Genomic DNA, 10,927 nt, shown 5'->3' with positions numbered 1-10,927 from the left:
GTTAAAAAAATTTTTGGGCCTTATCCTCAGCATGGGTCTAACAAAAAAAAATGTATTGCGGTCATATTGGTCTAAAGACCCAATACATTTCATGCCCATGTTCTCTGCTGCAATGTCCAGGGCACGTTTCGAGGTCATCATGTGCTTTATGCATTTCACGGACAATAGCACCTGTCATCCAAGAGGCCACCCTGCTTATGACCGGCTCCACAAAATTCGGCCCCTCATAGACCATTTGTCATCCAGATTTGCAGATGCCTATACCCCTAATCAAAACATCTGCATAGACGAGTCCCTAGTACATTTTACCGGGCGCCTTGGCATAAAACAGTACATCCCCAGCAAGCGCGCCCGGTATGGGGTCAAACTGTATAAGCTCTGTGAAAGGGCCACAGGCTATACATATCGTTTTAGGGTCTATGAGGGAAAAGACTCAAAACTGGAGCCGGTCGGATGTCCTGACTACCTGGTGAGCAGTGGCAAGATTGTCTGGGACTTGGTGTCACCCTTATTCCACAAGGGGTACCACTTATACGTGGACAATTTTTACTCAAGCGTGGCCCTCTTTCGGCACTTACATATAGTCGGAATTCAATGCTGTGGTACCGCGCGACCTAGTCGCCGGGGCTTCCCCCAACGGCTCGTTAGTACCCGACTTGCACGGGGGGAGAGGGCTGCCTTGTGTGACCAAGAACTGCTCGCGGTGAAGTGGAGGGACAAGAGGGACTTTTACCTTCTGTCCACCATTCACGCAGACACGACTGTACAAATTGAAAGGGCAACTGGTGTCATTGTGAAACCCCTCTCTGTCCACGACTATAACCTTTACATGGGAGGGGTGGACTTCAATGACCAGATGTTGGCTCCCTATTTAGTTTCCCGCAGAACCAGACGCTGGTATAAGAAGGTGTCTGTTTATTTGATCCAATTGGCGATGTACAATAGTTTTGTTCTCTACAGTAAGGCTGGGAGAACAGGATCCTTCCTAAAATTCCAGGAAGAGATCATTTCGGAAATCCTGTATCCAGGAGGGTCCGTGCCCCAAGGCCCTGATGTAGTGAGCCGGCTACATGGCAAACACTTCCCGTCTGTCTATCCTGGTACCCCAACTCAACGTTCCCCAAGAAAAAGATGTCGTGTCTGTAGCAGGGGTGGAATAAGGCGTGACACCACCTTATTTTGTCCTGACCAGCCTGCCCTATGCATAGGAGAGTGTTTCCGCAAGTTCCACACTCAGGTACACTATTAGCATAGGGATTGCGTACACAGGACAGGCACACAGGGGTCTTAGGGCCCTTTCACACAGAGCTGCCACAAACCTCTCCTTTCACCTGGGACAAAGTGCATAATGCACTTCGCCACATGTTTGGGCGATTTGCGCTTTGCACATTGTCCCATGGGGAAGGAGAGGTTTGTCCAATAAAGGTAAAAAAAAAAAAAAAAAAAAAAAAAAAAAATTACCGGTAAGCAACAAAGTTATTGTTCTGTTTCTAAAGTTTAGAAAAGTTAATGTTCTCTAAAGTTAATGTTAATAAAATTATTGCGTTGAGGCCTGGTTTTTTTTTTTTTTTTTTTTTTTTTTACCTTCCAGGTGGACAAAGCGATCAAGCAGCTGCAGCACTGATGTGCATTCTGACAGAAGCATTGCGCTGCTGTCAGATTACACGCAAGTCGGTGTATGCGGCGCTGCAAGACGAGATTTCTACTCTGCAGTAACAGATACGTTTTCCGAAGCATACGAGCTGAGGAGGAGGCGGCGTTCCTATGCTTTGGCAAACACTTTGTATGTAAAAAAAAAATAAAATCCCGGCAATGATTTATTCATCCACATCGATTGATGTAAATGGAGAAATCTGGTTTGCCAGGGCATACGAGCTAAGTGAGTATGGATGTTGGGCAGAGCTCCTATGTCCTGGCAGACGCCTTTCCCCTCCTTTTTTTTTTGGGCAGAGATTTTTTCATCCACATTGATCGATGCGAATGAAGAAATCTGTGCCGTTCATTTTTTTCTTTCAGCCCAGAGGCTGAACGGAAAAAAAAATCTCATTACCTGTATGCTCAATATAAGGAGAATAGCAGAAACTCCTAAGGCTGGCCGTACATGTAATGATTGCGGAGACCCTCAAATGCCAGGGCAGTACAAACACCCCACAACTGACCCCATTTTGGAAAGAAGACACCCCAAGGTATTCGCTGAGGAGCATATTGAGTCCATGAAAGATTGAAATTTTTGTCACAAGTTAGCGGAAAGTGAGACTTTGTGAGAAAAAAACAAAAAAAAATCAATTTCCGCTAACTTATGCCAAAAAAAAAAAATTCTATGAACTCGCCAGGCCCCTCATTGAATACCTTGGGGCGTCTTCTTTCCAAAGTGGGGTCACATGTGGGGTATTTATACTGCCCTGGCTTTTTAGGGGCCCTAAAGAGCCAAAAGAAGTCTGGGATCCAAATGTCTAAAAATGCCCTCCTAAAAGGAATTTGGGCCGCTTTGCGCATCTAGGCTGCAAAAAAGTGTCACACATCTGGTATCGCCGTACTCAGGAGAAGTTGGGGAATGTGGTTTGGGGTGTCATTTTACATATACCCATGCTGGGTGAGATAAATATCTTGGTCAAATGCCAACTTTGTATAAAAAAAATGGGAAAAGTTGTCTTTTGCCAAGATATTTCTCTCACCCAGCATGGGTATATGTAAAATGACACCCCAAAACACATTCCCCAACTTCTCCTGAGTACGTTGATACCAGATGTGTGACACTTTTTTGCAGCCTAGGTGGGCAAAGGGACCCACATTCCAAAGTGCACCTTTCGGATTTCACCGGTCATTTTTTACAGATTTTGATTGCAAACTACTTCTCACACATATGGGCCCCTAAATTGCCAGGGCAGTATAACTACGCCACAAGTGACCCCATTTTGGAAAGAAGACACCCCAAGATATTCCGTGAGGGGCATGGCGAGTTCCTAGAATTTTTTTTTTTTGTCGCAAGTTAGTGGAATATGAGACTTTGAAAGAAAAAAAAGAAAAAAAGAAAAAATCATCATTTTCCGCTAACTTGTGACAAAAAATAAAACATTCTAGGAACTCGCCGTGCCCCTCACGGAATACCTTGGGGTGTCTTCTTTCCAAAATGGGGTCACTTGTGGCGTAGTTATACTGCCCTGGCAATTTAGGGGCCCAAATGTGTGAGAAGTACTTTGCAATCAAAATGTGTAAAAAATGGCCTGCGAAATCCGAAAGGTGCACTTTGGAATATGTGCCCCTTTGGCCACCTTGGCTGCAAAAAAGTGTCACACATCTGGTATTGCCGTACTCAGGAGAAGTTGGGGAATGTGTTTTGGGGTGTCATTTTACATATACCCATGCTGGGTGAGAGAAATATCTTGGTCAAATGCCAACTTTGTATAAAAAAAATTGGAAAAGTTGTCTTTTGCCAAGATATTTCTCTCACCCAGCATGGTTATATGTAAAATGACACCCCAAAACACATTCCCCAACTTCTCCTGAGTACGGCGATACCAGATGTGTGACACTTTTTTGCAGCCAAGGTGGCCAAAGGGGCACATATTCCAAAGTGCACCTTTCGGATTTCGCAGGCCATTTTTTACACATTTTGATTGCAAAGTACTTCTCACACATTTGGGCCCCTAAATTGCCAGGGCAGTATAACTACGCCACAAGTGACCCCATTTTGGAAATAAGACACCCCAAGGTATTCCGTGAGGGGCATGGCGAGTTCCTAGAATGTTTTATTTTTTGTCGCAAATTAGTGGAATATGAGACTTTGAAAGAAAAAAAAAATAAAGAAAAAAATCATCATTTTCCGCTAACTTGTGACAAAAAATAAAAAATTCTAGGAACTCGCCGTGCCCCTCACGGAATACCTTGGGGTGTCTTCTTTCCAAAATGGGGTCACTTGTGGCGTAGTTATACTGCCCTGGCAATTTAGGGGCCCAAATGTGTGAGAAGTACTTTGCAATCAAAATGTGTAAAAAATGGCCTGTGAAATCCAAAAGATGCACTTTGGAATATGTGCCCCTTTGGCCACCTTGGCTGCAAAAAAGTGTCACACATCTGGTATCGCCGTACTCAGGAGAAGTTGGGGAATGTGTTTTGGGGTGTCATTTTACATATACCCATGCTGGGTGAGAGAAATATCTTGGTCAAATGCCAACTTTGTATAGAAAAATGGGAAAAGTTGTCTTTTGCCAAGATATTTCTCTCACCCAGCATGGGTATATGTAAAATGACACCCCAAAACACATTCCCCAACTTCTCCTGAGTACGGCGATACCAGATGTGTCACACTTTTTTGCAGCCTAGGTGGGCAAAGGGACCCACATTCCAAAGTGCACCTTTCGGATTTCACCGGTCATTTTTTACAGATTTTGATTGCAAAGTACTTCTCACACATATGGGCCCCTAAATTGCCAGGGCAGTATAACTACGCCACAAGTGACCCCATTTTGGAAATAAGACACCCCAAGGTATTCCGTGAGGGGCATGGCGAGTTCCTAGAATTTTTTATTTTTTGTCGCAAGTTAGTGGAATATGAGACATAGTAAGAGAAAAAAAAATAAAAAATTCATCATTTTCTGCTAACTTGTGACAAAAAATAAAAAGTTCTATGAACTCACTTTGCCCATCAGTGAATACCTTAGGGTGTCTACTTTCCGAAATGGGGTCATTTGTTGGGGTTTTCTACTGTTTGGGCATTGAAGAACCTCAGGAATCATTACAGGTGCTCAGAAAGTCAGAGCTGCTTCAAAAAGCGGAAATTCACATTTTTGTACCATAGTTTGTAAACGCTATAACTTTGACCCAAACCATTTTTTTTTTTTTACCCAATCATTTTTTTTTATCAAAGACATGTAGAACAATAAATTTAGTGAAAAATTTATATATGGATGTTGTTTTTATTTGCAAAATTTTACAACTGAAAGTGAAAAATGTCATTTTTTTGCAAAAAAATCGTTAAATTTCGATTAATAACAAAAAAAGTAAAAATGTCAGCAGCAATTAAATACCACCAAATGAAAGCTCTATTAGTGAGAAGAAAAGGAGGTAAAATTCATTTGGGTGGTAAGTTGCATGACCGAGCAATAAACCGCTAAAGTTGTGGAGTGCCGATTTGTAAAAAAGGGCCTGGTCACTAGGGGGGTATAAACCTGTGGTCCTTAAGTGGTTAAAGACCCCCATGGGTTTGCGATCTAGCCAGGAACCACATTTAGCTGATGGGAAAAAGTGGCTGCAGACGAGTCGGTCCTTCAGGCTCCTACCCCGTCTATAGGAGACCGAAGGATGTTTACTCACAATATCCAAAAGGTCAGAGTCCATATGCAATATAGGCCAGTATTTTTTAAGCACTTCCCTAATTTCCCTAGAATACACCTATATAAAATACTGAATCTTATACAAATTAACGCTCCGGCATTATTGGTGTGTTTCCAGTGTGGTATCACCTATAATAAAAAAAAATGGGATTTTAGTGTGTTTTTTGTATATGCTGTTAATAGGTGCCTATTTAATATATAAAGGGTGAAAATTAAACCTAATAAATAATTTTGAAAAATGTGTTTTTAGTGAATTTTTGTGCCTATTTCATATATAGATGGCAATATAAGTCAAATAGATAATTATAACATTCCATGTTTCCCAAATATGGAGGGTGCAGACATGTGGGGATGAGGGCCTGCCAAGGAGGGGAGATCAAGGTGCTTGTAGACAGCTGGACCTCGATGTCCTGTTCCTGATTGGCACCCATCCCAATTCTACAATAATCCGAATAGTTCCATCTCCGCAAACTGGAATTATGGTGTCAAATTCAAAACTTCTTCTTGACTCTACTCTAGACATATTGGCTATGTGTTTACCTCCTCTTCATGATCTTTTAAGCTTTACAAAAGGTACAAAGGCTGCAAAACTGAGTTTACTGGGATCTTTATGATAGTAGTCCTTAAAATGTTTTGAGACAGTGTTGTTTAAATCAGTTTTTTATATTAGTAATGTGTTTTTCTACCTTTTCTTCAGTGTTTGTTTCGTTCTTCATATATATTGTTTATGACATGGGCATTCCAATATATAAAATGCATCAGTTGAATCACAAGTGAGACTATCTTTACTTTTGCAAAAAAAGGAATCATGTGTTGAATGTATTTCTATGGTTTTCTTAGGGAAATTAGTGATTTTACAATTACTACATCTACCGCATTTATAGAAACCTTTTAAGAATAGCCAATTGGACTTTGTCCCCACTATTTATCTCTTTACAGTTGGTGACATTTTTAAACATAGGTTTGGAGCTTTAGTGTATATTATTTGAGGAGTGGTTGTTAAAACTGGTCCTATGACTTTGTCTCTGAGGAGGTAATGCCAATGTTTATTGATCATTTTTTTTGATTGTTCTATATTGTGCATTAAATGGTAATGTGAAACGAGGATTGTCATCCTGCTTCGTATCCCTTTTAGTGGCTGTAAAGGTGTTCCTATTCATGGTCCTGACTTTATCCAGGGACATTTCCAATGTCTTATTTGGGTATTTTTTATTTTTTTTTGCCAGGAACTTTTTGGTATGTGCTACATGCAAGATTATGATTATCAATTTTGACTATTAGATCTAGAAACTCAATTTGTGTTCTACTTACATTAGTGTGAATTTCAAATTCCTCTCATTTATATTAATTTCCTGTAGGGAGATATTCAGGTTGTCCTCCCTTTTTTGCCAAACAAAATAATATTGTCGATACAACGACGCCAGAGTACCAGACTTTCCCCCAATCTAGGTTTCACCACATCCTCCTTCCACTGTGCCATGAAGATGTTGGCATAACTGGGGGCAAAACTGGTACCCATTGTTGTATCTGTCTTCTGAACATAGAATTTCAAATTATGGGTAAGTATATAGTCAACCCCCTTTAATACAAATCCGATTTGGTCTTAATATAACTGAATGTTTTATTCTAGTTGTTTTCCTAATGCTTCTATTCCCTGATGGTATATAGGGAATGGTATATAGGGAATTGACATCCATTGTGCCCAGTATCCAGTGATCCTGGAATTCTAAATGCTCTAGTACTGATACAATGTCAGTCATATTTTTTTTTATATATGATGGTATCTGCTTGACGACAGGTTGTAATATTTTATCTATGTATTGTGATAGATTTGAAGACACAGAACCAATACCTGAAATAATAGGTCTTCCCGGCGGATTATGATAATTTTTGTGGATTTTTTAAATACAATAAAAGTCAGGTAGTCTTTTTTGCGTACCAGCTATATATTTATAATAAGATTCCAGAATGATTCCTTTGTTATATCCTATGTCGCATGATTTTACTAGTGTTATTATTCTATTACAAAAATCCACAAAAATGATCATAAGCCACCGGGAAGAACTGTTATTTAAGGTATTGGTTCTGTGTCTTCAAATCAATCACAATATATAGATAGAGATGTTGCGAACATAATATTTTCCGTTCGCAAACGCGAATTTTCGCAAATGTTTGCGATCGGACGAACCGGGCGAACCGCCATAGACTTCAATAGGCAGGCGAATTTTAAAACCCACAGTGACTCTTTCTGGCCACAATAGTGATGGAAAAGTTGTTTCAAGGGGACTAACACCTGGACTGTGGCATTCCGGAGGGGGATCCATGGCAAAACTCCCATGGAAAATTACGTAGTTGATGCAGAGTCGGGTTTTAAACCATAAAGGGCATAAATCACCTAACATTCCAAAATTGTTTGGAATAACGTGCTTTAAAACATCCAGTGTGTGTATACGATCAGGTATGATGTTGTATCGATCAGGTAGTGCAAGGGTTACGCCCGCTTCACAGTGACAGAGCAAACTCTGACAGACCAAACTCCCCGTTTAACGCACTGCAAACAACCGCAAACAGTCCATTTGCATAACCGCAAACTCCCCATTTGCACAAGGTTGGATACCAAGCTAGCCATGTCCCGTTCCTTGTCCTCACTGATGTCATTGAAGGTCTCTTCCTCCACCCAGCCACGAACAACATCAAGGGTCCCCGAAAAGTGACAACAAGCCCCCTGGTCCATAAATTCAGGACCTAACCTGGGCAAGGTTAATCACAACTGTATTTACAAATGCCTATGAGGGCAATAGAAACCTATCTTGGCCCAAGTTTAACTAATACTTCACTTTTATTATACTATTTATTAAAAAGTGTCAATGGTAATTGTGATTCACATGTGATGGGACACAGACAAACAAACAGAATAACCTTCTAAGGTATTAAAAACACAGTCTACGGCCCACTGTGAGAGATGGTGGATATCACCGGTTGGAGGCGATGTGTGTAATCGCTCGCTCCAAACAAAAATGAGAGCAGCAAATGGTACTGCCACATGCCCACAAGTGTTATTCCAACTAGGTACCAGCTGGAATTGTCAATTTATATTATCAGATATCAATAGTGGGAGACTAATGCCATCGTCCCACTATATGGATTAAGAGACTGTTTGACAGCCTACAGTTTACCAACACACAATGCACTTGTCATATGTGCGGTAGACTGGAGTGTGTGAGCTACTGATAGTGCCAGTCAAGTACCAGTGAACGGGCCCAGCCACTGTTTATTACTGACAGGGTACGTTATCACGTCTGTAAATGCTGTTGCCGACTCAAGCTAGTTGTCAGCAAAGAACAACAAATTTACGAGTTGTTGCCCTTTGTTTGTGAGGGGGAATTTGTGGCATCCACCCTCCACACAATTGAAAGTGCTCTTTAGCAACTAGCCATTAGATACAGACGATGGCTACACTGTTGGTCACCTGAATGTGCAGCCTGCTGGTGAATACCAGACAGTTCATGTCAGCACATTCAGGGCTAACAACACCGTTATCCACCTAAAAATACAGCCTGCTTATAATGTCAGGCAGGTGCTGATAATGCATGTGGGACTGGCAGAACTGCTGTCCTCCTAAATGTGTGGCCTGTCGTTGATGCCAAACAGGTCACAGTGTAACATCCGGACTGCTGATAATCTTCAACAGTGGGCCAAATGCCTGCTAATTAAAACCTAGAACTGCCCCCCGACATGTTTCGCCAGTATCTCTGGCTTCCTCAGGGGTAACGGGCAGCAATGGATGGGATCCTGTACCGGAAGTCTACATAGTGTCCCCGTGATTGACAAGTGCTTCCAGGCCATCAGTGATAGGGGCGGAACCTGCCATCAACCAATCGCCGTGACAGAGGAGGCTGACATCATCTCCCTGTGCCAGCCCTCTCTGTCACCTCCCACTATAGCGTCATCGCGGCGTCAAAGTCCCTCACCGCGCATGGGCCGGCACTCCGACGTTGGCCCTCCGGCAGGGCAGCTCAGTGCGCATGCACTGCGCAATGGATAGCTGCGCACCGACTTTGGACAGAACGGATCACTCCGCACCAGGTCTTGTCTCACACCAAAAAAGGGGGAGGGATATATTGACAGTCATTGTGGGAGAGTGTAGCTAAGATGACAGGTGTCATTGCAACTGCTGAGTATTCACATGAAGCAATGCTGGTAATTAGTATCAATGACACAGAGAGGGCTGGCACAAGGAGATGATGTCAGCCTCCTCTGTCACGGCGATTGGTTGATGGCAGGTTCCGCCCCTATCACTGATGGGCTGGAAGCACTTGTCAATCACGGGGACACTATGTAGACTTCCGGTACAGGATCCCATCCATTGCTGCCCGTTACCCCTGAGGAAGCCAGAGATACTGGCGAAACATGTTGGGGGGCAGTTCTAGGTTTTAATTAGCAGGCATGTGGCCCACTGTTGAAGATTATTAGCAGTCCGGATGTTACACTGTGACCTGTTTGGCATCAACGACAGGCCACACATTTAGGAGGACAGCAGTTCTGCCAGTCCCACATGCATTATCAGCACCTGCCTGACATTATAAGCAGGCTGTATTTTTAGGTGGATAATGGTGTTGTTAGCCCTGAATGTGCTGACATGAACTGTCTGGTATTCACCAGCAGGCTGCACATTCAGGTGACCAACAGTGTAGCCATCGTCTGTATCTAATGGCTAGTTGCTAAAGAGCACTTTCAATTGTGTGGAGGGTGGATGCCACAAATCCCCCCTCACAAACAAAGGGCAACAACTCGTAAATTTGTTGTTCTTTGCTGACAACTAGCTTGAGTCGGCAACAGCATTTACAGACGTGATAACGTACCCTGTCAGTAATAAACAGTGGCTGGGCCCGTTCACTGGTACTTGACTGGCACTATCAGTAGCTCACACACTCCAGTCTACCGCACATATGACAAGTGCATTGTGTGTTGGTAAACTGTAGGTTGTCAAACAGTCTCTTAATCCATATAGTGTGACGATGGCATTAGTCTCCCACTATTGATATCTGATAATATAAATTGACAATTCCAGCTGGTACCTAGTTGGAATAGCACTTGTGGGCACGTGGCAGTACCATTTGCTGCTCTCATTTTTGTTTGGAGCGAGCGATTACACACATCGCCTCCAACCGGTGATATCCACCATCTCTCACAGTGGGCCGTAGACTGTGTTTTTAATACCTTAGAAGGTTATTCTGTTTGTTTGTCTGTGTCCCATCACATGTGAATCACAATTACCAGTGACACTTTTTGATGAATAGTCTAATAAAAGTGAAGTATTAGTTAAACTTGGGCCAAGATAGGTTTCTATTGCCCTCATAGGTATTTGTAAATACAACAAGCCCCCTGGGATGCCTGCTGTGGTTGGTCTTCCACCTCCTCAAAGCCACCTTCCTCCTCTGACTCCTCTTCTTCAGACTCCTCTCTCTGAGTTGCCGCAGGTCCAGCAATCGACAATGACAATGCTGCTTCTGGTGGAGATGGTGACCACAACTCTTCATGCTCATCTACGCAGGGCACGCTCCAGAAAAAACGCATATGGGATGAGTTTGATG

Source organism: Bufo gargarizans, chromosome 4, assembly GCF_014858855.1.
Source record: "Bufo gargarizans isolate SCDJY-AF-19 chromosome 4, ASM1485885v1, whole genome shotgun sequence".
NCBI lineage: Eukaryota > Metazoa > Chordata > Amphibia > Anura > Bufonidae > Bufo > Bufo gargarizans.
The sequence above is the reverse complement of the archived record's forward strand: the minus strand, read 5'-3'. Positions refer to the sequence as shown.